This window comes from Haematobia irritans, chromosome 3 (assembly GCF_050003625.1).
Source record: "Haematobia irritans isolate KBUSLIRL chromosome 3, ASM5000362v1, whole genome shotgun sequence".
In the NCBI taxonomy this organism is placed as follows: domain Eukaryota; kingdom Metazoa; phylum Arthropoda; class Insecta; order Diptera; family Muscidae; genus Haematobia; species Haematobia irritans.
The window spans coordinates 156,924,404-156,951,771 of record NC_134399.1 but is presented as its reverse complement, the minus strand read 5'-3'; the positions used below and the strand labels follow the sequence as shown (position 1 = coordinate 156,951,771).

General features: G+C 32.4%; 1 protein-coding gene across 2 annotated transcripts in view; it reads left to right on the top strand.

Moving 5' to 3' along the window:
* Window positions 1-1,706: 1,706 nt before the first annotated feature.
* Window positions 1,707-27,368, top strand: part of LOC142231560 (alanine aminotransferase 1) — a 63,953-nt gene continuing 38,291 nt past the window's right edge. Inside the window, exon 1 of one of the 2 annotated variants that reach the window (XM_075302196.1) lies at window positions 1,707-1,867. The gene's annotated coding sequence lies outside the window, so the exon portion shown is untranslated. Of the gene's footprint in view, window positions 1,872-27,368 lie in introns of both variants that reach the window. The other variant, XM_075302197.1, reaches the window with a different exon arrangement.

The following is a 27,368-nucleotide window of genomic DNA, read 5'->3' as shown; positions in this document are numbered from 1 at the left end:
CAATAAACATCTACACAATCGTGTTTTACTTGACCACAATGATTCTTCTACAATTACCTTAAAATGCACTTTTTCTGCAGGGGTTCTTATTGGCGTCCTTCGAAATCGATCTAAATAGGCACCTAATAATTGCACTGATGAGAAACTTTTTCGTAGTAACTTGGCGTGGTACAACTTCTCAATAGTGACGGCGCTTTTCCGACGAGTTTTTGATATGATTATTTTCGACGTAGTGGGGATTCTCAGAAGCGCCCATAAATTCAAAAAATGTTGGCAGGGCAATCGTGTTTTACTTGACCACAATGAATCTTTTACAACTACATAAAAGCGCACTTTTTCTGATAGTTTGTAGGGGCTCTTATTGGCGTCGTTCTAAATTGATCTAAAAAGGCACCTAATAATTGCACTGATGAGAAACTTTTCTGTAGTAACTTGGCGTGGTACAACTTCTCAATAGTGACGGCGCTTTTCCGACGAGTTTTTGATGTCGTATACGATTGTTTTGGACGTGGTGACGATTCTCAGTAGTGCAAAAAATGTAATCTCATGGTGTTTTCTTTTCTGAAAAAAAGTGTTTTGTCGTCATTTTGTCTGTACAGAATGCGCATTTTTAAAATGTTACCAGCAACCTAAAAAAATGCTATCATTTCAGCGGGCAGAAAAGAATTCAAAGAGGGAAACAGGGCGATCGCAGCACTCTCGTTTGTTGGCAGTGCTGAAAATGCCCGTAATTTGCCTCTATAGGTGAGTATTAAGTTCGAGTTTAGCCGCTAAAATCGCTAAAGTGAAAACTAAATAAGTAAGAAAAATGCATGAAATTATACATATTTGTTGCAAATTTTATTATAACTTGATGGGGAAAAGCCCAAAGCAAATTTTAACAAAGTTTGTATTCCTTAAAATGGATTATTAAAGAAAAGTAATCGTGAAAAAATGACGTTTTTAGCGGCTAAACTCGAACTTAATACCCACCTTAAGTGTGGCGCTATTTCCACAACAGAATTCGAAGCCTTTTCGTACTTTTGCCTGTTTTTTTAGAAAAGAACCTAAAAAGTAAATTTTCCGGGCAAAATGCAAAAAAGTGCGCATTTTTTACAAGAAAAGAAAACGCCATCAGTAATTCAAAAATGTTGGCAGGGTTATAGTGCAGCCAATATTTGTAATATGTGCGACACGAGCACTGTCGTCCGGATAAACATATACTTTGGACGGCACATAAGACTCTTTATAATAACAGACATTCCATCCCGATAAACGTATAATTTGAACGACTCATTAGCCGTTAAGCCGTCGTCGCCAATCGAAAAAGTCTTTAATATTCCATAGCACTTCAATAAAGTCATATGATTATTTACTATTTGGTTGTATTATTTGAAGTTTAAATTAGTAGTAGATGATTTCTATCTCTCAATTTCCATATGAGCTCCACAATAAACTAGTGTTCTGCTGACGACAGTCGCTATGGTTATGATTACACATTATATGAGCTCCAGCGACAAAAATAAATTGAACAATAAATCGTAGCCAAAGATACAGTGCTGGCAACGTTTCTTTATTAGGTGCCATAGGTTTGAACGAATTTGGCAGCACTTAAAAACCTCCCCTATTTTTTCATACAAGCTTTGCTCTCTCACCTCCACCACTATAATTCTCTCGGAGTACACATCTTATCCCCCCAAACAACAAAAACAATCAAGTGTACATGTTTTGTTGATTTTTGTGGGGGACTTTCAATTTGCCAATTTTTGCGCTCGCAGTGCGAAAACATCAGTCAGTCGTTTGTGTCCCCCATCTGATTAGGACATACTGCTCCAACCGCGTGAAATCTAAAAAAAAAATAATTGCAAAAGAATTGCTGGTGTCTTGTGTACGTAAGCTGAACAACATTATTATCTATTTTATTTATTTTTCTCGATTACTTTTATTTTGAAGATAATTTGAAGTGTTGTTTTTACCCGAGAAAAAAGGAGAATCAAATCACGTGTAGTTAAGATTTGACGAATTCTTATGTTATTTTTGATTAAATCCCGCGCGTGTATTTGTGCATTTATGTGTGTATGCGTTTGAATCTTGCAAAAAAAATGTTTTTTTTTTTTGATTTTGTAAAAATATCAAAAACAAGGCAAGGTCATACATATAACGGTTAGATAATCACTTTAAAATTAAAAACGTTGGTGAAGTGCAAAAACAAAAATTGGTCATTTTCACATCATTCATTTGTATATCAATAGTAAATAGCAAAGTGCATTATGGTCCCTTCTATTAACTTCAAAATTTTCGTCCCCATCGTATGGAAAGAATGAGAACAAACATTTGGTCTTATGGTACGCCCTACACCACCCCCATCATGGGAAAAATCAATAGAGCTTATTTCGGGTTTCTTCTCCATATGATTTAAGGGCATCCTTGGTTAACCTAGTTTCCCTTGCCAAAGGGATATGTCTGTCGCTTTTGATGTGACCCTGTTCCGGTTGCTAGATGCTTTTAACCGGTATTCTGATTGTTCGTATTTATGTCATTGTTGTTTTTTTATCACGTTTTTTTTCGCGACATAAAAATATTGTTTACTTTTTCTCGTTATTTTTTTTTCTTCTTTTGTTTACATACGCAACAACTTACTTGAGGTCTCTATTTTCGCCAATTTATCTTTGGTCAATTTGTTGCTCTTAATAAGATATCGAATGGATTAGTTTATGGAGGTGAATTGTTGCTTCTGTTATGATTTTTATTTATAGCCTAGCCATGTTGCTGTTGTTATATACTGCGCTAGTTTTGCGTGATTTAAGGTGTTAATTTCAAAGCAATTAGTGTCACTTTGTTAATGACAAGTCCCACGAAATTGATGTAAACAGAACCTTAATATGGCTTGTAAATCTCGAACTATTCTAGAGCACTTCTAGCTGTATATCAATTGTTATTCAGCCGAATAATAATCCTTTCGAAAAGTTCCCTAAAGTTACCTAAACCACAGAGGTTGGTCGATAAGTACTTAGGTTACAACAAAAGCAGTGGAAATATTTTGCAAAAGTGTTCATTTATTTTTCAACATAATTACATTCATGTAAACTTGGCCAAGTGATGATCTAAATTTTTGGAAGAAAAATACATTTCCTCGTAGCCTGCAAAATGAACCCACTTAGAGGTGATGCCCTTTTGATTCGCCTGATAAATGTGCAAATCGAACAACTTGTTTTAGAAATAGGAAGAAATCACACTAGGATATATTAGTAGAATACAGCACATGGGTCAGTAGTTCGTTGTTGTTGATACTTCTTGATGTAGCCAGATCAAGGAACTCTGCGACAAGGATGGGATGTGTCCAGCGTGATCTGATGATGGTGAGAAGTGTGGGTTTAGCTGGGCACGCGAAAAGGTGACGAGTGTCATATGGCTTGGTTACAAATGGAGCACACGCCAGCTAAGCTGCTATCAATCACTGATAGGTAGGAATTGAGGCGGATGCACTTGCCTAATCTTAGTTAGGCTAGAAATACCCTGGTATGACGTGGGAGGTCTCTCTCCTCCGTTGCTATGGGCGGTGGTCGAGCTTCGAGAACAGGATTAACCTTGTAGCTTCTCACCGCTTCCTCATGAATCCTTTTCAGACCTGTCTGATATGCTGCCTGATCTAGAGGCTCTCTTTTGTAACGCTGGATCTCGCGCTCTAGAAGGTGAAGATCAACCCTTACATTCCTGGGTAGTGGTTACTTATCCACAAGATGAGGATTTAGATGACAACTTTGATTGCAACAAAATAGGTACTGCTTTGACATGTAATTGTGTTGACGCACTGGGAGGATCTTAATTTCCACATAAAGGTGATCCAGGATTTACAACGGAAACATCCGTTTGCTTTGACATGTAATTGTGTTGACGCCCTGGGAGGATCTTGATTTCCACATAAAGGTGATCCAGGGTTTACAACGGAAACATCCTATCGCAGTTCTAAGGGTAGCGTTCTGACAGGTTTGTATGTTATTCCACTGCGTGTCGCTCGTTTGAAGTGTCCACACTGGCGCTGCATAGTTTACCACTGACCGACCAACCTTATATGTAGTCAACAAGGTTTCTTTGTCCGCATACCAAATGCTGCCGGTAAGCATATGAGGACTTTGTTCCTACCGCGGAGCTTATCACAAATTGCAGTGGCATGGGCAGACGACTTAAAAAGGCTGTTGAATGTGACCCCTTGAATCTTGGGGTAATTTATGGTCGAAATTATTTCGCCATCGACTATGACATTCAACTGCCTGCATACTTCCGCCGTCCATGTAGTAAATATAGCGGCTGAAGATTTTGAGATATCCTCAGGTTTCTAGCAGTGGAGTTCATAGTTTAATTCGGTTTATTATTATGGTGAACGTGCGTGGAAGCCACCCTGATGCAATGGTTAGCATACATGCCCTGCATACAAAGGTTCGTTGATTCAATTCCATTTTCAACCGAACACCAAAAAGTTTTTCAGCGGTGGTTTATCCCCTCCCAGTTATGTTGATGACATATCTGAGTGTATTAAACTACTCTGAGTGTATTAAACTAGGCTGTTATGATGGCAAATGTTGGATGGGAGAATTGCAAGGGTTGTAACGACACCAAGCAAATATGGCCCCATTTCAACTTAAACCGCACACTAGATATGCTAATGTTCTCGAGACGTCAGATATCACTCCTGATATCTGCTATAACGGGTCGCTGCCTGATAGGCGATTTTGCAAAAACTATTGGCGCGAAGTATAATGACTATTGTATGAGCTGTCATGATGCGGAGGAAAAACAATCAATTAAACACCTCTTGTGGGAGTATCCTTGCATTTTGTGTAAAGCGCAAGCAACTTTAAGGAGCATATACCTTCAGACTACTGGCGGATCTGGAAAACGTTAACTTAAGCAGTCTACTAATGTTTTTGGAACAATCTGGTTGGTTCAGCGAAGAAAAATAATCGAGAAGGTTCAACGTTTAAAACTAGAAGTGCCCATATGTAATAGGTACTTTTAGTTAATGTGGTATCACAATGGACTGAATAGTCTAAGTGAGCCTGAATCTTAATCTTTAACCTAACCTAACCTAACTACCTACTCTAAAGTGCTTTCATCGTAACGTTGAACCCGCTTCTGATTCGGCAATAAGAAGGAGGTCTATTTCAGCAAGCTTAACATAGAATCGGAAATCACTCATTGCACAATATGTAAGCCCGAAGTATCGAGCTGGCCCTATACCTAAACAAGCCTATGGTGAAAGTGAACATTTCTCTTCTTTGGAGACTGTTTCTTTTTCTTCAAATCAGTGTGCAATCAGCCCAATAAACCAGCATATTGTAGACGTGTGGCGTTTTTCCGTTTTCCAGGTGTTGTGAATGTCACAAAACTCCGCAGAATCTCTATCACGGTGGTCTTAAACAGCATAAAATTATTTTCTGAAATGGTCTCGCAGTTTCAAAAGGAACATCTCTACTAGATCTGTGGGATCGTTGATGTTTGTTGCTGTATTCTCTGAGATGTGACATATGAAAATCATCCTAGGTCTGTCCACTTTTACTGAGAAATATTTTTATTCGAAGCTTCAAAATAAGCCTCCGTAGATGTGATGGCCTTCTGAGTTTAATTTTTTTAAACAGGAAGGATGAAATCATACGAGAACAAATTCAGTGTTAAATTAACCAGCATATTGTACACCTATGGTCTTTTTCCACTATTCCATATGCCATTACACCGCTGGATCTTCATCGCAATGCTCTTAATTAAACAGCATAAAATTCTGTTCTGAAATGGTCTCGCAGTTGCATTTGTTGTTCGGAGTAAGCAATGTCTACTAGGTCTGCGATCTCAGTAAATGCAATCATAACATTTTTCTATGTTTGCTATAAAAAGCATCGAAGGAGAAGAATCAACGTACAATCATCCAAACGATCTTTAAGAGTAAGCAAAATGAACCTTTTAAATGCCCATTATCTCAAGTTGATCTACGATATCGTTGGTTTTATCACTGTAACCTCTACGACATGACATATACAAAACCTATGTCCGTCTACATTGAAACTCTTTAAACAAATATTTGATGTTAGTCATCTAATGAGAAGAATCACCTTACAACACAGCCAAACTTTTTTTAATTTCGCTGAGCGATTTATCTTCCGAAAGCAAAAATAGACCGATATTGCTCCCTTTTCTTTTTTGTTCTGAATGAAGTTTTACTACACAATAATAAAACAGTCTTGCACTAAACAACACTAAACACTTTGCTAACGTGGTTTATCCCTTCTCAGTAATGCTGATCACATTTCTGAATGTTTCAAAGCTTTTCTAGGTAATGTGAGTCCATTCGGGCTCGGCTGTAAAAAGAAGGCGAATCGAGCAGCACTCATTGATAAAAAAAGAAGCTCACACTACGAGCTTATGTATGTGGTATCACTATGGGCTGAATGGCGATTTCGATTCTAATAAATACAAAAACACTCGAAATTAATTGCAAAGCATAAACGGCTTTGTTATAGCTTTTGGTTTTAGAATTCTCACAATATTATTAAATACCCAGCTAAAAATTTGGAAGTTGTTCTAAAGGCACAACTTTAAAGCAGTTCCAAAAATGTCCTATCAAAGATGTTCTTTATTGTAACTACACAGGAAGTTATTTTAATTAAATTTTGTATAACTCGCTTTTTTCATAATTTTGTATGAGCAATAATTTTTTTTGTTTAAAATACATTAAAAACAGTAAGAATTAATAATATTATAAATTTATTTAAATTTTGTGAAAAATATCCTAAATCCCATAAAGACAAATTGCGAATTTTTGAAAATATTTGATTTCAAAGGTTTCACACAAGCGAATGCATCAAAAAATAATCATAAACAAGTGTATACGGCCGTAAGTTCGGCCAGGCCGAATCTTATGTATCCTCCACCATGGATTGCGTAGAAACTTCTACGAAAGACTGTCATCCACAAATTTCAACTCACTCGGATTAAATTTGATCCTCCAAGAGGCTTCAAAACCAAATCTCGGGATCGGTTTATATGGGGGATATAAATGATGATGGACTGATATGGACCACTTTTGGCATGATTGTTAAATATTATATACTACCACCACGTACCAAATTTCAACCAGATCGGATGAATTTTGCTTCTCCAAAAGGCACCGGAGGTCAAATCTGGCGATCGGTTTATATGGGAGCTATATATAATTATGGACTGATAGGAACCAATTCCTGCATGGTTGTTGGATACCATATATTAAAATCACGTACCAAATTTCAACCGAATGGGAAGAATTTTGCTCTTCTAATGTGCTCCGGAGGTCAAATCTGGGGATCGGTTTATATGGAGCCTATATATAATTATGGACCGATATCGACCAATTTTTGCATGGGTGTTTGAGGCCATATATTAACATCACGTACCAAATTTCAGATCAATTTTGGAATCAGATGAATTTTGGTCTTTCAAGAGGCTCCGGAGGTCAAATCTGGTGATCGGTTTATATGGGGGCTATATATAATTATGGACCGATATGGACCAATTTTTGCATGGTCATTAGAGACCATATACTAACATCATGTACCAAATTTCAGCCGGATCGGATGAAATTTGTTTCTCTTAGAGGCTCTGCAAGCAAAATCTGGGGATCGGTTTATATGGGGGCTATATATAATTATGGACTGATGTGGACCAATTTTTACATGGTTGTTATACTAACACCATGTACCAAATTTCAGCCGGATCGGATGAAATTTGCTTCTCTTAGAGGCTCGGCAAGCCAAATCGGGGGATCGGTTTATATGGGGGCTATATATAATTATGGACCGATGTGAACCAATTTTTGCATGGTTGTTAAAGATCATATACTAAGACCATGTACCAAATTTCAGCCGGATCGGATGAAATTTGCTTCTCTTAGAGGCCTCGCAAGCCAAATTTTGGGGTCGGTTTATATGGGGGCTATTCGTAAAAGTGGACCGATATGGCCCATTTGCAATACCATCCGACCTACATCAATAACAACTACTTGTGCCAAGATTCAAGTCGATAGATTGTTTCGTTCGGAAGTTAGCGTGATTTCAACAGACGGACGGACGGACATGCTCAGATCGACTCTGAATTTCACCACGACCCAGAATATATATACTTTATGGCGTCTTAAATCAATATTTCGATGTGTTACAAACGGAATGACAAAGTTAATATACCCCCCATCCTATGGTGGAGGGTATAAAAATTATTTATTTGGCAAAAAATCACAATTTGTTTTTAATTCACATCCAAAACAGTGAATTTAGATCACACCTTAAGAAGTAATGAAAATTCAGTGCAACGACTGTTGAAATGGAGGACATCCGTCCTATGAGAAGCCCATGTTAAATTCATTGCAAATTTCTCTACTTTTTATCTACGCCGATTTTGCTGGGTATCAATAGGATTAGAACAGCACTATCATTTACATGATAGGCAATGAGGTGAAAACTAGTGTAACTCTAGGAAAATACTTTTTCACTAATTTCCCTTAGGTTCTTTTATCCGAGACCGACAAAATTATTGGTGATTTATAGGTAAGTCGAAATTGCCGAGGGAGCCACCGTGATACAATGGTTAGAATGAGTTCAATCCTAAACACTTTAAAGTTTTTTAACGGTGGATTTTCCCTTGTCAGTAATGCTGGTAACATTTCTGAGTGTTTCAAAGCTTCTGTAAGTGATTTAACCGCAAGGTGAAACATCGTTCGGACCCGGCTGTAAAAACAAGGTCCCTTTTCATTGAGCTGAAGATGGCAGTACTCAGTGATAAGAGAGAAGTTCACCACTGTGGTATCACAATTGACTAAATAGTCTAAGTGAACTTGAAATAATGGGTTGCCACTTCATCTAACCTAAGTCGAAATTAATCAAAAATATAATTTTTGCCGATTTGTCAAAGAATGGTTAAGTCAGCTTTATTTGACGGTTTGATCTTTTATCCAAAAAAGTAAATACTAAAACATTATAGTTTTTCGTATATTTCGTAATAATTTTCTGCTTGGATGCACTTCTCTCACTTTTTAAAAACAACAGAAGTCTACATAGAGGTTTGAAGGCCACAAATCAACACAATTTGAAATGGAACTTAGAGCACAATCTGTGAGAAGAGTAGCTCACACATAAATATCGTTTCGATGCTAATATGTGAATTCTTACAACAGACCATCAAACAGGTTTACAGTGCCTATGTAAAACTCACATATGGATTTATTCTTTAGCAAAAGGTCATTGAACCAAATTATTTTTTAAAATTAAAATTACATTGACTTATAGAGAAAAATATTGATTTGAATTCTTGTCCCCTTTCTATGTCAAGCAAAAAATAAAAATCGGAACTTCATCATTATTTGACGTGAAAAGAAATTTAAACTAGCTTGAAGACACTTCCCACCCCATAGTTGCTAACTACTTATTGTTGATCTCGTGCCCAAGCTTTAAACAATTCTACAATTTATTTCGGACAGTTCATGCTGTGAATCACCGTCTGTAAAACTTTCTCAGCAAATACAATCATAACATGTTTTCTATGTTGTTGCTTTTGCTTTAAAAACTTTTAAGCAATTGTGAGGCATTTTACATTTTTTGGTGATAATATATACAAACACCACTACCACTATTATTTTCATGCAGTCAGTATTAATAAGTAAATACGGCCGAAGGTTAGACCAGGCCGAATCTTATGTACCCTCCACCATGGATTGCGTACATAGTTCTACTAAAGACTGGCGTCCACAATCCAATTACTTGGCTTGTCGTAATAGTTACCGATGGTAAGGTATATTAAACCTTCTTAACATTGTCTTCTAGATTGTATATTAGTCCATATGGAGTCTATGTTAGATAAAATAAGACAGAATAAATACCTATATAAGCCTCCTTAGTTCTTGATGGATTTATAAAGAGGAGTCTATAAATCTTCAAAGTACATATTTTTCAATGTTCTAAGAAAAAATTGCAAATTTGCTTCAACGTAATTAACAAACAAAACAAGTTCAGTAATTATTCCCACAAATTAAACAATTAAAAAATGCTTCCATGACTGGTCATTTGAAATTTGAGTAGTATGTATACATACACGTAAACATTATATCGAGAATGTGTAGAAAATATCTATGGGGGGGAATAGACCTAAATTAATTTCATTAAAATTTAATAAAAAACATAACTTTTTAAAATACTTAACAAAAATGGTCCATATAGGGGAAATTTGAACTATTCTCTTTGGCACAACAATGTAGGTATTGTGTTATTGTGTTACCTCCACGGTCACAGATTGTAGAATTCTACCAACAATGGTAGATTGTTTACTGTTTCGTATATTGGTATAATTCTTTATGTTTTGATAAATTTTGCAAAATAATTATCTACAACTAAGAGGTTCTTCATAAAATTTCTATAGATATGAAATTTTGACAAAATTTTCTATAGAAATAGAATTTTGACAAAATTTTCTATAGAAATAGAATTTTGACAAATTTTTCTATAGAAATAGAATTTTGACAAATTTTTCTATAGAAATAAAATTTTGAGAAAATTTTCTATAGAAATAAAATTTTGACAAAATTTTCTACAGAAATAGAATTTTGACAAAATTTTCTATACAAATAAAATTTTGACAAAATTTTCTATAGAAATAAAATTTTGAAAAAATTTTCTATAGAAATAAAATTTTGACAAATATATAAAATTTTGAAAAAATTTTCTATAGAAATAAAATTTTGACAAAATTTTCTAAAGAAATAAAATTTTCATAAAATTTTCTATAGAAATAAAATTTTGACAAAATTTTCTATAGAAATAAAATGTTGATAAAATTTTCTTTACCCGTGTAAAAATTGGCGAATCTAATTAGATATGATTAGATCGCAAAATTGGCTCTTTACATCTAAGCAGATTTACCCAGATATGATGACACAAAATATATAATAATATATAATTCCAATATGACGAAATATTACATCAGATCCAACTATATGTAGAGATAGATATAATTATATCTAAGACATTAGATCTAGGCCAATATTGAGATCTGATCAGATCTAATTCCATAGTAATTAGATATGATTAGATCTTACAGTTTTTCGGATCTAGTCAAATCTAATCGTATCAAATTAGATCACTCGATTTTTACTCGGGTACAAATAAAATTTTGATAAAATTTTCTATATATATGAAATTTGACAAAATTTCCTATAGAAATAAAATTTTGACAAAATTTTCTATAGAAATAAAATTTGACAAAATTTTCTATAGAAATAAAATTTGACAAAATTTTCTATAGAAATAAAATTTTGACAAAATTTTGACAAAATTTCCTATAGAAATAAAATTTGGACAAAATTTTCTATAGAAATAAAATTTGACAAAATTTTCTATAGAAATAAAAAAAAAATTTTCACAACATTTTCTATAGAAATAAAATTTTCACAAAATTTACTATAGAAATAAAATTTTGATAAAATTTTCTATAGAAATAAAATTTTGAGAATATTTTCTATAGAAGAAAATCAAGGAAAACAATAAAAAAATTTTCTATAGAAATACAATTTTGACAAAATTTTTTATAGAAATAACATTTTGACAAAATTTTCTATAGAAATAAAATTTTTAGAAAATTTTCTATAGAAAAAAATTTTGAGAAAATTTTCTATAGAAAAAAATTTTGAGAAAATTTTCTATAGAAATAAAATTTTGACAAAATTTTTTATAAAAATAAAATTTTGACAAAATATTTTAAAGAAATAAAATTTAGACAAAGTTTTCTATAGAAATAACATTTTGACAAAATTTTCTATGGAAATAAAATTTTGACAAAATTTTCTATGGAAATAATTTGAGAAAATTTGCTATAGAAAAAACAAATTTGACAAAATTTCCTATAGAAATAAAATATTGACGAAAATTTTTTTCTTTGGTAGTTTTTTTGGTAAAATTTGCTCCAAATGTTGTTAAATTTTTTTTTTACTCGAGTGGCAACCGTGATTACCTCGTCTTTTCTATCAAAATAGTTTTAAATAATTCGTATACAAAGACTTTAATATTTCACTGTGCGAAAGCACATGTGATTGTGTGTATAAATTTGACTTAACGAAGAATTTAGAAATTCTGAAAAGAATAAAATTCAAATTGTGACGTAATAACATTTTTGATTAATTTAATCGTAGACTTTTGTTCACAAGTTCAGTTTTCACCAAAAAAAAAAAATATGAGCACATTTTTATAACACTCACAGATGGTTGGTATGTTGTTCGTCTGTGTGTGCGCTCCCACCTATGAGAATTGTTTGTCATCATAACAAGAAATTAGCTTAAAAATGGCAGAACTTAATTTGTCTTATTTTTAAAAAGTAAATTGATCATTTGCCAAAAAGAAAAAAATGCAAAGAACTTTTATGTAGCAGCATATATATTGTATAGTAGATTGTAGCGAAATTGCTATTCGCACAGTTGTGTACACAACAAATAAAATCTTCTTCTGAACTATAGATGGGTGAAACATTTAGAAAGTACAAAATCAAATATTCTAATATATTTGTATATTAAAATAAAAGTGTTTTTCCATATAAAAGTAATCTCAATCGTTTATTAAGAACGGGGGACTTTTGAAATAGAAATGAATTTATCTATATTATAACATAATATATGAGTTTTTTTCGTATTAGCGAAAATAACAAAATGTTTGGAAATTTCACTCAATCTTTTATAATGAAGGCAATTTTAACATGGGTTTAATCTAATAACTAGACAACTTAATTGTACAAAATATATGTGTGCATTTTTTATCTAGTTTTTTCTTGATGACTTGCATGCATATACCTCCTTAAATATAAATCTATATTGAAGTTGCTGAAAAATTACACTAAAGCTCTTACAGCCTAATGTACATTTTGATGAGAAGGCACGTTCCAGTGTCAATCTTTTTTAGTCAATTCTACTTCCAATCCTCTCATCAAACTACCTCCTAATTTATCAGGCAATTTTTTTGACATACGGCTAGAGCTAGTTTATAAATGAAAAAATATGTATGGATTTCATCCATAAATATTTATTGTTTGGCAACGTCATATAGTTCCCAAAAACTTATTTATTTATTTTTTGATATATTGATTTTTTGAATTAGACAGAAAGAAATGCGTGACTAAAACAAAAACACAGATTGGAAATTTCACTTACACACAAAAAAAATATTTTGTGTCTTCAATCACAAAATTAATTGATCCATTTAATTTTTAATTGAAATGTTTTCAATCACAGAAATGATAGTATCAATTAAAAAATTAATTGATACTACTAATTTTTGTGATTGATTTTTGTATTAATCAACAAATTTGTGGAATCAATTAAATTTTTAATTGCATATATTTTCAAGCTCAAGATTGGAAAAATTTTCGTGAAATTTTTTTCTGTTCGGAACAAATTATCACCAAAATATTTCCAATTAAAAAGTTGATTAAATTTTGAAAATTTTTTCAATTAATAAATTACTTGATACAATTAAATTTTTAATTAAGATGGAAACGTTAAGTCAATGATTGAAAATTTTCAAATTTTTAATTAAACAAGTAAGTATAGTAGAAAGTCGGGCGGGGCCGACTATATCACACCCTAAACCACCATTACAGAATTAGTAATCATAAGCATTTGTGGGGTAACATATAGGTCTGCAGTTGCATATTTAAGAAAATTAAGGGGTACATGTCTATGGGTGCTTTGTGTCAATCTGACTATAGCTCATAGTCAATGTTGCCAGGGAAAATATTCGGTTTACCCTACAAGGACAAAAAAAGTTCCCTACTTTTCCCTACTATATTTTTTGTTAAATTTAAAAAAATTTACAAAACAAAAATGGTTCTAAGTACTTTATTATCTTAAAACATGAATATGTAACGTATATAACTTAGAATATAAATTTGTATTACGACCACGGTTGCCACAGTTGGTAGAATTCTACCCAAATTAGTAATCTTTTTTGTCAAATCTTTATAAAAATAAAATTTTGGAAAAAGTTTCTATAAACAAATTTTTGTGAAAAATTTTTCTATAGAAATAAAATCTTGACAATAAATTCTATAGAAATAAAATTTTGAGACAAAATTCCACAGAAATAAAATTTTGAGAAAATTTTTTATAGAAATAATATTTTGAAAAAAAAAATCTATAGAAATACAATTTTGACAAAATGTACTATAGAAATAAAATGTTGACAAAATTTTCTACAGGAATAAAGTTTACCACACATTGTTAAAGATCAAGCCTTGCCGGCTTCTAATTTCCTCCTCTAGAGCCACCAAAATGTAAAAATTATTACAAATTGTGTTGAGTGAAAATGTCCTACATTGTGGCCCTACGTCCCTACAAGACGCTAAATATTAGAAAAATCCTACATATAGGGAATTTCCCCTACTTCTACCAACACTGGTTGTGTTGATATTGCACCTACGGAGTTAGTATGCCACTAATATTGAGCCCATTAATAAAAAGAGAAAGTCGTTAAATTAGTGTGTAATAAATACAAATTTGTAACAAGTATATACGGCCGTAAGTTCGGCCAGGCCGAATCTTATGTACCCTCCACCATGGATGGCGGAGAAACTTCTACGAAAGACTGTCATCCACAAATTTCAACTCACTCGGATGAAATTTGCTCCTCCAAGAGGCTCCAAAACCAAATCTCGGGATCGGTTTACATGGGGGCTATAAATGATTATGGACTGATATGGACCAATTTTTGGCATGGTTGTTAAATATCATATACTACCACCACGTACCAAATTTAAACCAGATCGGATGAATTTTGCTTCTCCAAAAGGCACCGGAGGTCAAATCTGGCGATCGGTTTATATGGCAGCTATATGTTATTATGGACTGATAGGAACCAATTCCTGCATGGTTGTTGGATACCATATACTAACATCACGTACCAAATTTCAACCGAATGGGAAGAATTTTGCTCTTCCTAGATACTCCAGAGGTCAAATCTGGGGATCTGTTTATATGGGGCCTACATATAATTATGGACCGATTTCGACCAATTTTTGCATGGGTGTTTGAGGACATATATTAACATCACGTACCAAATTTCAAATGAATCAGATGAATTTTGCTCTTCCAAGAGGCTCCGGAGGTCAAATCTGGTGATCGGTTTATATGGGGGCTATATATAATTATGGACCGATATGGACCAATTTTTGCATGGTTGTTAGAGACCATATACTAACACTATGTACCAAATTTCAGCCGGATCGGATAAAATTTGCTTCTCTTAGAGGCTCCGGAGTTCAAATCTGGTGATCGGTTTATAAGGGGGCTATATATAATTATGGACCGATATGGACCAATTTTTGCATGGTCATTAGATGGGGGCTATACGTAAAAGTGAACCGATATGGCCCATTTGCAATACCATCCGACCTACATCAATAACAACTACTTGTGCCAAGTTTCAAGTCGATAGCTTGTTTCGTTCGGAAGTTAGCGTGATTTCAACAGACGGACGGACGGACGGACATGCTCAGATCGACTCAGAATTTCACCACGACCCAGAATATATATACTTTATGGGGTCTTAGATCAATATTTCGATGTGTTACAAACGGAATGACAATGTTAATATACCCCCCATCCTATGGTGGAGGTTATAAAAATCGAGTAATATTCTTATGTAAGAGCTACAAGTACGTATAAGTACGATCGGCTAGTACATCAAAATTTGAGTAACATTGGTTAATAAATAAGAGTACTATGGCCAAATTTGGGAAAATCGAGCGATGCATATATATGGAAGCTATATCTAAATCTGAACCAATTTGCATAATATTTTGCTGGTTTGATTAATACCACAAAAGGTAACCTTGTGCAAGATTTGAGTAAGATCAGTTAAGAAATGACGCCTGTATGGTCAAACATAAAGTTATTAGGGGCGAATTTTTCAAAATCGGGTGATACATACATGGGAGCTATATCTACATCAGAACCGATTTCGATAAAATTTTGCACATATAGTTAGCACTATAGAGGACTGGATCTAGCCAACTTTTAGTAATATCGGTTAATAAATAAGGGTTCTATGGCCAAATTTGGGAAAATCGGGCTATACATATATATGGGAGCTATATCCAAATCTGAACCGATTTCGATGATTTTTTGCACATATAGTTAGTGCTATAGAAGACTACATTTAGCCAAATTTGAGAAAGATCGGTTGATAAATAAGGGTTTTATGGCCAAATTTAGAAAAATCGGGCGATACATATATATGAGAGCTATATCTAAATCTGAACCGATTTGGATGAAATTTTGCACATATAGTTAGTGCTATAGAAGACTACATTTAGCCAAATTTTAGTAAGATCGGTTGATAAATAAGGGTTTTATGGCCAAATTTAGAAAAATCGGGCGATACATATATATGAGAGCTATATCTAAATCTGAACCGATTTGGATGAAATTTTGCAGACTTGAAGGGCGATGGAAAAGATTACCTTTTGCCAAATTTGGTGACGATCCGTTTGAAAAAAAGCGCAACGTGACCCCATTTGTCGAAATCGGGCGATACATATATATGGGAGCTATATCTATATCTATATATCTATATCGTCCTTGTGCCCAAAAAACTCCCTGTACCAAAATTCATCAAAATCGGTTAATAATTGCGACCAGAATCCTGTGAACAACAAATACATGGACAGACAGACAGACGGACGGACGGACACCAAGCGCTAGATCGACTCAGGAGGTGATTCTGAGTCGATTGGTATATATTTTATGGGGTCTAAAATCAATATTTCTGGTAGGCACATTTTTTGGCCGATCAAACTTATTATACCCTGACCACTATGTGGTTAGGGTATAAAAATTAATTGATACAATTAACTTTTTAGTCAAATTCAAAAGACTAACGGCCATTTTCATATAGCTCCGTTAGTCTTTAACTGGCAGTTAACAGAAAGAAAAATGGAAATATCTTTTCTCCGGTTAACTTTAACTGAAAAATTTTCAGCAGTTAAGTTTCTAACTGGCATATGGAATATATACGCAAGATGACAGATATGTAGATATCACGGTTTAAAAGTTCGTTAGATAACGTAGCACTAACGGAGCTTCATGAAAATGGGGGTAACGGCCGTTTTCATGTAGCTCCGTTAGGCTTTAACTGCCAGTTAACAGAAATTAAATTGCAAATATCTTCTTTCCCGTTAACTTTAACTGAACAATTTTCAACTGTTAAGTTCCTAAGTGCAATATGGAATATATAGGAAAGATGGCAGATATGCTCATAGAGCGGTTTAAAAGTTCGTTAGCTAACGTAACACTAACGGAGCTTCTTGAAAATGGGGGTAAGTCAATTAAAAAAGTGATGGTTTTTTTTAATTCTTAACTAAAAATTTATTCCAAACAATCAATTTTTTAAGCAAATTAAAAAAGTAATTGAAATAGTTAGTTTTATTTGCGAAAAACAACCTTAGGTCTGATATCTTAATCCCATGGAAAACATTTAGAAAATATTTACGTTTTTAATTAAAAATTAACTGAGTTTTACAATCAACATCAAATAAATTTTTAATTGAATCAATTAAAAATTTAATTGGAATTTCCTAAGTATTTTTCTAATGTCCAACTAAAACTATGATCGATTAAAAAATTAATTGGATCAATTAATTTCGTGATTGAATCAGAAAAAATTGTTTGTGTGTAGATAGTTAAAGATGGTGTTTGCATAAAAGAGGAGATACAAAAAGGGATATTCCCCATTATAACTGAATGAAACATTTAAATGAGCCATTGAAAACATGGTTGCACTGGTCTTCTATCCATAATATTTCACCAAGGCAAAATTCGCTTTTTACAGTTCCCAAGATTAAGAATGATTAAATGAAGCCGCCGATTTTAGACACGGCCGACTCATCGATTCATTCTGGCAACATTTTGAGCTTCCCACACTCAAATAAAGAAGTTTATTTGGATCAAAAGATTTTTACCTTTCCTTAAGGATTTTGTTATTGAGTCGGAGCCTAAGATTCGGCTTCTTTAAAATAAAGATAGTTTTTGGGAGTTATCTGCCTTTAAATCTAGGCTCTATAAAGGGAGCCACCGTGGTGCAATGGTTAGCATGCCCGCCTTGCATACACAAGGTCGTGGGTTCGATTCCTGCTACGACCGAACACCAAAAAGTTTTTCGGCGGTGGATTATCCCACCTCAGTAATGCTGGTGACATTTCTGAGGGTTTCAAAGCTTCTCTAAGTGGTTTCACTGGAATGTGGAACGCCGTTCGGACTCGGCTATAAAAAGGAGGTCCCTTGTCATTGAGCTTAACATGGAATCGGGCAGCACTCAGTGATAAGAGAGAAGTTCACCACTGTGGTATCACAATGGACTGAATAGTCTAAGTGAGCCTGATACATCGGGCTGCCACATAACCTAACCTAACCTAGGCTCTATAAAATCAAAATTAGGATACAGACTTGATCTATAAAATTTCTTTCTTTTTGTGATATATTAACAAAATTATACGTGTAAACATAAAAAATATTTTGTTAATTTCAAAAACACTTTAAACCTAAAATGCAAAATCCTTCATATAAGTCTTAGTCTATATTTGAAGCTTTTTTATTTTTAATCCAAAGATCCAGCATATCAATCAATTTAAATATTATTTCTTTAAATGAAAAATGTTTTTCTTTACTTTAAGGAAAATTTGCCTTACTTCAAAGAAATGCAACATTGGCTGAGAGTCGCGAATGTGTCCAAAACGTAAAGAAGGAAATTTTTAAATCAAAGATTATAAACTTTCTTTTAATTAAAATTTTCTTTTTTTAAGAAATTTGTCCTTAATATTGTGTAAATTTCGTGGCATAAAATTTACGTTGCATAATTTTGCATATTAGGTCAATGTTTTTTCCAGTGCACCCACAATCAACAAAATTTTAATAGATTGGTTGTACAAATAATCTCATTACCATTCGAATAACTTCAAATTGTTTTTATAATGGATAATTATCCGCCGCCGAATAGACAAATTTATATCGGGTTAGCCGACAAGCCGCCGCGGCCTACACAGAAAAAAATTTCACGAAAAAAATTTCAAATTAAAGTATTAATTGAGTTTAAAAAAATATTCAATTAAAAATTTAATTGTTTCAACAAATTTTTTAATTGAAACAAAAATCAATCACAAAAATTAATAGTATCAATTAATTTTTTAATTGATACTATCATTTCTGTGATTGAAGACATTTCAATTAAAAAATTAATTGGATCAATTAATTTCGTGATTGAACCAGCAAAAATTTTTTTTGTGTGTAAGATAAATATTTATTGTCTGTCGCCGCCTACAAAATTGGGCCGGCTTCATTCTTTGGATCAGTAAGTTCTCATGCGTTTTCGCTTTTACAATTTTGCATTTTGCACATTTATGATATACCAGACGATTTACAAATGAATTCATATTTGAACAAAAGTATTTTTTTGCGAAGAGAAACTGCCCTTCAACATTTTTTAATTTGACGGCACTTCTGAGAATCCCCCCACGTCGAAAACAGTCGTATACGATATCCATAACTCATCGGTTACTATAACATATTAAAACATTTCTTGAGTGCGATTAGAAAATTTAGAAAGAAGCCCTTCAAAGTGTAAAACAAAGCGATTTTTAATAGAATTGTAAAACAATCATTATGATCAAGTAAAAGATGTTTATTAATTTCAATAAAAAAATTTAATTTTTTTCATGTATAACATTTATACGAATAAAACCACATTGAATACATAAGTTTTACATTAATAAAGGAATGATGTTGAGTTATAAGTTGCAATTCTGCTATATTGTACTAGTGTACCCGCGTCTGCCAATGTGTTTATCCTTTATCGAGGCAGCATGTCTGGAAAAATATCTGAAAAAAATATCACATGGCTCTTCCAACAATAGTGATGGCAAAATACTTTCATGTATATTACGTACTTTTTGGTACATTTACCCATCACAGTTGGCGTTTGTTGTAGTGCCACTTATGAGTCTGTGGCATCGATGGGGATAAAATCAAACATTGATATGCTACTTACTCTTGTCGTTTCAAAAATATCAAAATGGATCTTCTAACAATAGTGATGACAAAATACTTTAATGTTTTCTTTTTTTTGTACATTTCCCCATCACAGTTGGCGATTGTTATAGTGTCACTTAAATATCTATGGTAGAGATTTTATCCCCACCGAACTATGAAATGCTGCCAGGGATTATGTTACAAGCTTTGAACAAAAACTAATATTTGTCATATTCGTTGAAAAATACCTTAGAACGTATTTACAGCCATTCTTATTTTAAAGGGTACGGTCGGATATGAAAATGTGTGTCACATGTTTAAATGAATTTGCAAATATTTAGTATGATACACTTTATGTACCACTTTTTGGGAATATTATTATTCGTTCCATATAACATAAGAAAACATACATTGTAATTGTAAACTTTAATTATTAATATTAATTATTTAATCAGGTTGTATTTTAATAATAAATAAAGTATTTTTTTTTTATATCCAAACAGTACTACACTTATTCAATGTATATCAGCTACCAATTACATGCGATAAAGAAAATAAGAAAATTGTATAAAAAGAAATCTCATCAAATACATACGTCATAAAAAAAAACTATTCAAAGAAATATAAAAAACCATTAATAAAAAACCATTAAGAAACCATCACTAACTGAATGTGATTGTAGTGTGATTATACATATGTTTCTGATATCTAATCTATTCATACTTTATTTATTGCAAATGGTTCGACGTTGAAATTTATCACCAGTTGTATTCGGTAGCAGAACTCATTCTCATGAATCGAAACACAACTAATGAAGGTTTTCTATCTTGCGTTGTTTTACGGGTGTGGAAAACATTCTTATTTGTCTCTATGTTCTACATAGGCTCTAACAATTGAAAAGTCATTTGCTAGGGAATACTCTGCAAATTTATAACCATTGAAGGATTTCAATAAACACACAATTTATTTATTAATCATAAACAGTTCTACATAAAGTACATTTGTATAAATTTTGTATGAGTGAAAAAATACAAATATTTATTAGTTTTAAGGAGGTAGTCAGGGGAACGATGTGAGAGATTCATAGGTTTGATTAAGTATAGTGGCAGTACATTATTTTAGGCGCACCATAAGATAGATGTCCTCTCCTATCGATGAGTTGTACCCGATTATATATATTACAAGGAACCTCCTTGTTATAGCCAAGTCAACCTCTGTATAACTTTTTGGTGCTCGGTTGAAACTGACATTGAATCCACGACTGTCTGTATGCAAAGCGGGCAGGCACGATGGATCCTTAAAGAAATATCGAGTTGCAATCAGGATTGCTACAGTTGTTAGAACTGTACCAAAAATGGTACATTTTTTACTCTTTGGTAGAATATTTGAAGTTTTGGTAGATTTATTAAATATTTCTCTCCAACTCAATTTTCTATAGAAAAAAAATTGAGAAAATTTTCCATAGAAATAAAAATTTGAGCAAAGTTTTTAAAGATCTTTACAAAAAAAATTGGAAGTACTTCTAAAGGCACCACTTTAAAAGCACTTCCAAAAATGACCTCCCAAAGATGTTCTTTATTTTAACAGTAGAGGAACTTTAATTGAGTCAATTTTTTTATAACTCGTTGTTTCATATTTTTAATAGGATATTTAAACATTTTTTATTTCAAATGCGTTAAAAACAGATTAAGAATTAATAAAATGGTACAAATTATTAAAATTTTGTCGAAAAGAAATTCTAAATCCTTTCTAGGAAAATTGAAAATTGTTGAAAATATTTGAGAACAAACGTTCCAGACAAGCGTTATAACGCATTAAAAATCATATAAAAAATTTTTTATTATTTATTTGTCAAAATATCACAAAATTTCTTAATTCACATCCAAAACACTGAATTCGACTCACACCGTAAGAAGTGATGCAAATTCAGTGCAACGGCTATTGAAATGGTGGACATCCGTCCTATGACAAGCCCATGTTAAATTCATCGCTTCTGCGCCAATTTTGCACCACTTCCGGATCCAAAAATTAAATTTTCACTACTTTTTTGGCGACGCTTTTTTTGCTGGGGAAATAAAATTGTCTATAGAAGTAAAAAATTTGACAGAAGTTTCAAAAAAAGTTAATTTTCAACAAAATATTCTATAGAAATAAAAATTTTCTACAGAAGTAAAAGTTTTGACTATTTGAAGTTTAGTTTTGAAACATTTTCTATACACACAAAAAATTTTTTCTCTGATTCAATCACCAAATTAATTGATCCAATTAATTTTTTAATTGAAATGTCTTCAATCACGAAAATGATAGTATCAATCACAGTTTTAATTGGGCATAGAAAAAATTCTTGATTAAAAAATTAATTGATTTTTTCAGCAAAATTCAATTAATTTTTTAATTGATTCAATTAAAAATTTAATTGATGTTGATTGCAAAACGCAATTAATTTATTAATTAAAAAAGGTAACTAATTTTAATTACTTAGTTAGATTGGCTTAGAGTTTTTATTTGGATTTACAAATGATTGTTTGAAATACATTTTTAATTAAAAAAGTAAAAAAAAATCAGCACTTTTTTTAACTGAATTAGTCTTCCGAATTTGATTAAAAAGTTAATTGTATCAATTAATTTTTTAATTAAACATTTTAAAAATTTCAATCATTGACTTAATTAACTTAATGTTGCTATCATGATTAAAAAGTTAATTGTATCAATTAATTTATTAATTGAAAAAATTTTCAACTTCAATTAACTTTTTAATTGGAAATATTTTGGTGATATTTTTTTTCTGTGTAGACATAAAATTTTGACAAAATTTTCTTTAGAAGTTCAATTTTGACAAAATTTCAAAAAAATTTTCTATAGAAATGACAATTTCGACAAAATTTTCTACAGAAGTGAAAATTTTGACAAATTTTTCTGAAGAAGTTTACATTTGTCAACATTTTCTATAGAAATAAAATTTCGACAAAATTTTCTATTAAAATAACATTTTGACAAAAAGTTTCTTAAAATGTTACATTTTGACAAAAGCTTAAAACCATGCATTGACTAAACTACCTATAGACTGCAAGATGGTTGTAGTTTAGTCAATGCATGGTTTTAAGCTGAAGATTGAAGAGAAACCAACAATAACAAACAAAACGAATGAAGATAGAGGAAGCACGCTCAAAAACAAACCCAGCCAACTACATTCAAATCGATGATTTGAGTTTGGGAAAGGAAAAGAGATATGCTTGCAAATTTGTTTAGGCAGTAGCCGACTATCAAACCTTTTTTCGGAAGGTTCAAGTGTAGTTCACTTTGGGTTGAGTGAATTACCCGAATTTATTATGATAATTGGTTGATAGTTTTGCTGCAAGTAGAGGATGCTGATGAGGAATGTGGTAATTCTGAAACAGCTGTACATCCAACCATCTTGCAGTCTATAGGGCTTTGCCCAAATAAATTTGACAAGCATACTTTTCCTCTGTTGGTTAAGCTACACTTGTAGTTTAGTCAATGCATGGTTTTAAGCTGAGATCAAAAACAACTATAATGATTGAAGAGAAACCAACAATAACAAACAAAACGAATTTTGACAACATTTTAAAATTGAAGTACTAAAAATTTTGACAAAATTTTCTGTAGAAGTTAAATTTGTCAACATTTTCTATGGAAATAAAATTTTGACAAAATTTTCGTTAAAAGTTCAATTTTGACAAAATTTTCTTTAGAAGTTAAATTTTGACAAAATTTTCTATAGAAGTAAAAACTTTGGCAAAATTTTCTACAGAAGTTAATTAAGTGTTGACAACATTTTCTATAGAAGTTCAATTTCGACAGAATTTGCTATAAAAATAAAATTCTGGCAAAATTTTCTTTAGAAGTTAAATTTTGACAACATTTTCTATAGAAATAAAATTTTGACAAAATTTTCTATAAAGATAAAATTTTGACAAAAGTTTCTATAGAAATAAAATTTTGACAAAATTGTCTATAAAGATAAAATTTTGACAAAAGTTTCTAACGAAATAATGTTTTGACAAAACTTTCTGTAGAAGTAAAAATTTTGACAAAATTTCCTGCACAAGTAAAATTGTTGACAAAATTTTCTATGAAAATAAAATGTTGGCAAAACTTTCTGTAAAAGTATAAATTTGGACAAAAGTATCTAAAAATGTTAAATTTTGACTAAATTGTATACAGAAGTAAAAATTTTGGCAAAATTTTCTACAGAAGTTAATTAAATGTTGACCACATTTTCTATAGAAGTAAAATTTTTGACAACATTTTCTTTAGAAGTACAAATTTTGACAACATTTTCTATAAAAATACTATTTTGACATAATTTTCTTTTGAAGTTAAATTTTTATAAAATTTTCTATATAAGTAAACATTTTTACAAAATTTTCGATAGAAGTAAAAATTTTGACAACATTTTCTATAGATGTACAAATTTTGACAACATTTTCTATAGAAGTACAAATTATGCGGTTGAGTATCATCCTGTTAACTACTAACCGCTGGAGGATGAGATAGCAATGATAAGTGTGCTAGAGTGCTTGTGTCAACAGACAACAAAAATCTTACCTAAGTCACACCTTACCTAACTTAGGTTTTCATTAAAATATGTTAATTGATTATAAATTAGCAGTAGTCACAAAATTGACTTTTAAGCCCATCGAAATCATTTAAATATGATTCCCTAGTATATGTGTTATATATGTAACGTGTGTTCCCAAAGTGATTAAGAAAATTAGCTAGCTTATTTAAAAAAAATCTTCCTTATTAAACTTTGATTCATGTCATACGTATATAAATTTCTTATCAATTTAGCTCAAGTTAGGTGCGCTTCGTCGCCTTGCCCCAGACAATGGACCCATATTTCAATAACAAACAATGACACTATAGTTCATCCGTAACATTTAGATTCCCTATTCTGGTTTTCACTTAAGTATTGATTTGGATTTTTCAAAACCTCTGGAAAAATTATAACACAAACATATAGTAGGTGGTGGACTCTAAGCTGGGATTAAGCACACTGAAGAAAATAATACTATTTCAGTGTTATTTAATTTATATTTTTAAATAATATCGGTTAAACAATTAAAAAGGCCACGGAGACAGAATTTTAAAAGCCCAATGACGTGACGAAATTTTCCTCAGGAGACATGAAGCTGGACATGAATGTAGCCAGACAAGTCATATCCCACTTCCACTACATGTGTCAGGCAGAAAGTCTGCACCGGTCCCACATAGGTGCCGTTATGTTTTCAATTCAGTTTTTGATATAGTACAACCTTATGTTATACTCGTTTTACCCTACTACAGTCAGATCACGTTTACGATAAATTTCATACTCATGGACCAACTCTCGACTTTAATAGCGATTATAATCAGGTCCAGTATTTGATTACTTTTTGAGCTCTCGACATTTTCAAAACTTAGAAGAGGCGACTTTGAAATGTCAATCGGCTGAAATTCGGAACGTGATGTTACTATATGACCTCTAACATTCATGCAAAAATTGGTCCAGGTCGGTCCATAATTATATATAGCCCCTCCGGAAACTCTTTGATAAAAAAAAATTTGGTACGTGATGTTCGTATATTATCCCTAACATTCAGACCAAAATTGGTTCATATCGGTCCATAATTATATATAGCCCCAATATAAACCGATCCCCAGATTTGACCTCCAAAGCCTCTTGGAGAAGCAAATTTCATCCGATAGAGTTGAAATTTGATACGTGATGTTAGTATATGGTCCATAACATTCAGGCCACACAGGTCGAAAACCTTTGTTGTTAGCTCCTTTCATAATTTATTATGATTGTAAATATATAAATAAATAATTCAGGCCAAAATTGTTTCATATCGGTCCATAACTATATATAGCCCCCATATAAACCGATCCCCAGATTTGACCTCCGGAGCCTCCTGGAGAAGCAAATTTCATCCGATCCGGTTGAAATTCGGAACGTGGTGTCACTATATGGCTTCTAACATTCATGCAAAAATTGAGCCATATCGGTCCATAATTATATATAGGCCCCATATAAACCCATTCCCAGATTTGAACTCCGGAACCTCTTTGAGGGGCAAATTCCATCCGATTCGGTTGAAATTCGGTACACGGAGTTACTATATGGCCTCTAACATTCATGCAAAAATTGGTTCCTATCGGTCCATAATTATATATAGCCCCCATATAAACCGATTCCCAGGCTTGACCTCCGGAGCTTCTTGGAGGAGCAAATTTCATCCGATCCGATTGAAATTTGGTACGTGGTGTTAGTATATAGACAACCATGCACAAAATTGGTCAACATCGGTTCATAATTATATATAGCCCCCATATAAAACGATCCGCAGATTTGACCTCCAGATCATTTTGAAAAAGCCAATTCATCCTATTCTGTTGAAATTTTGTACGTATAGTTTGTATATGGCCTCTAACAACCGTGCAAACATTGGTCCACATCGGACCATAATTATATATAGCTCTCATATAAACCGATCCCTATATTTGGCTTGCGAAGGAGCAAGTTTCATCAGATCAGGTCGAAATTCAGTACTATTTGTTTGTATATAGCCTCCAACAACCATGCAAAAGATTGGTCCATATCGGTTCATAATTATATCTAACCCCCATATAAATCGACCCCATATTTCACTTCTGGCCCTCGAATTAACGCGCAAACAGTGGTTCATATCGGCTCGTAATTATTTATAGACACCCCTATATATACCGATCTAGAACTGAATTGTATATACCCCATATGGACTAACTTTAGAAGACAATCCCAGCAAAAAAGCGTCGCCAAAAAAGTAGTGAAAATGTTCTTTTTGAATCCCGAAGTGGTGCAAAATTGGCGCAGAAGCGATGATTTTAACATGGGCTTGTCATAGGACGGATGTCCACCATTTCAACAGACGTTGCACTGGATTTGCATCACTTCTTAAGGTGTGATGCGAACTCAGAGTTTTGGATGTGAATTAAGAAATTTGGTGATATTTTGACGAATAAATAATTTTTAATTTTTTTTATTTTTTTATAACGCTTGTCTGGAACGCTTGACATCGAATATTTTCAAAAATTCGCAATTTTCTTAGAAAGGATTTCGCATTTTTTTTTTGGCAAAATTTAAATAATTTGCACTATTTTATTAATTTTTAATCTGTTTTTAACCTTTTTGAAACAATAAACATTTAAATTTCTCATTAAAAATGTGAAAAAAGCGAGTTATAAAAAAAAATGACTCAAATGAACTGAAAACATTTTTGGAAGTGCTTTTAAAGTTGTGCCTTTAGAAGAACATCTATATTTTTTTGCTGGG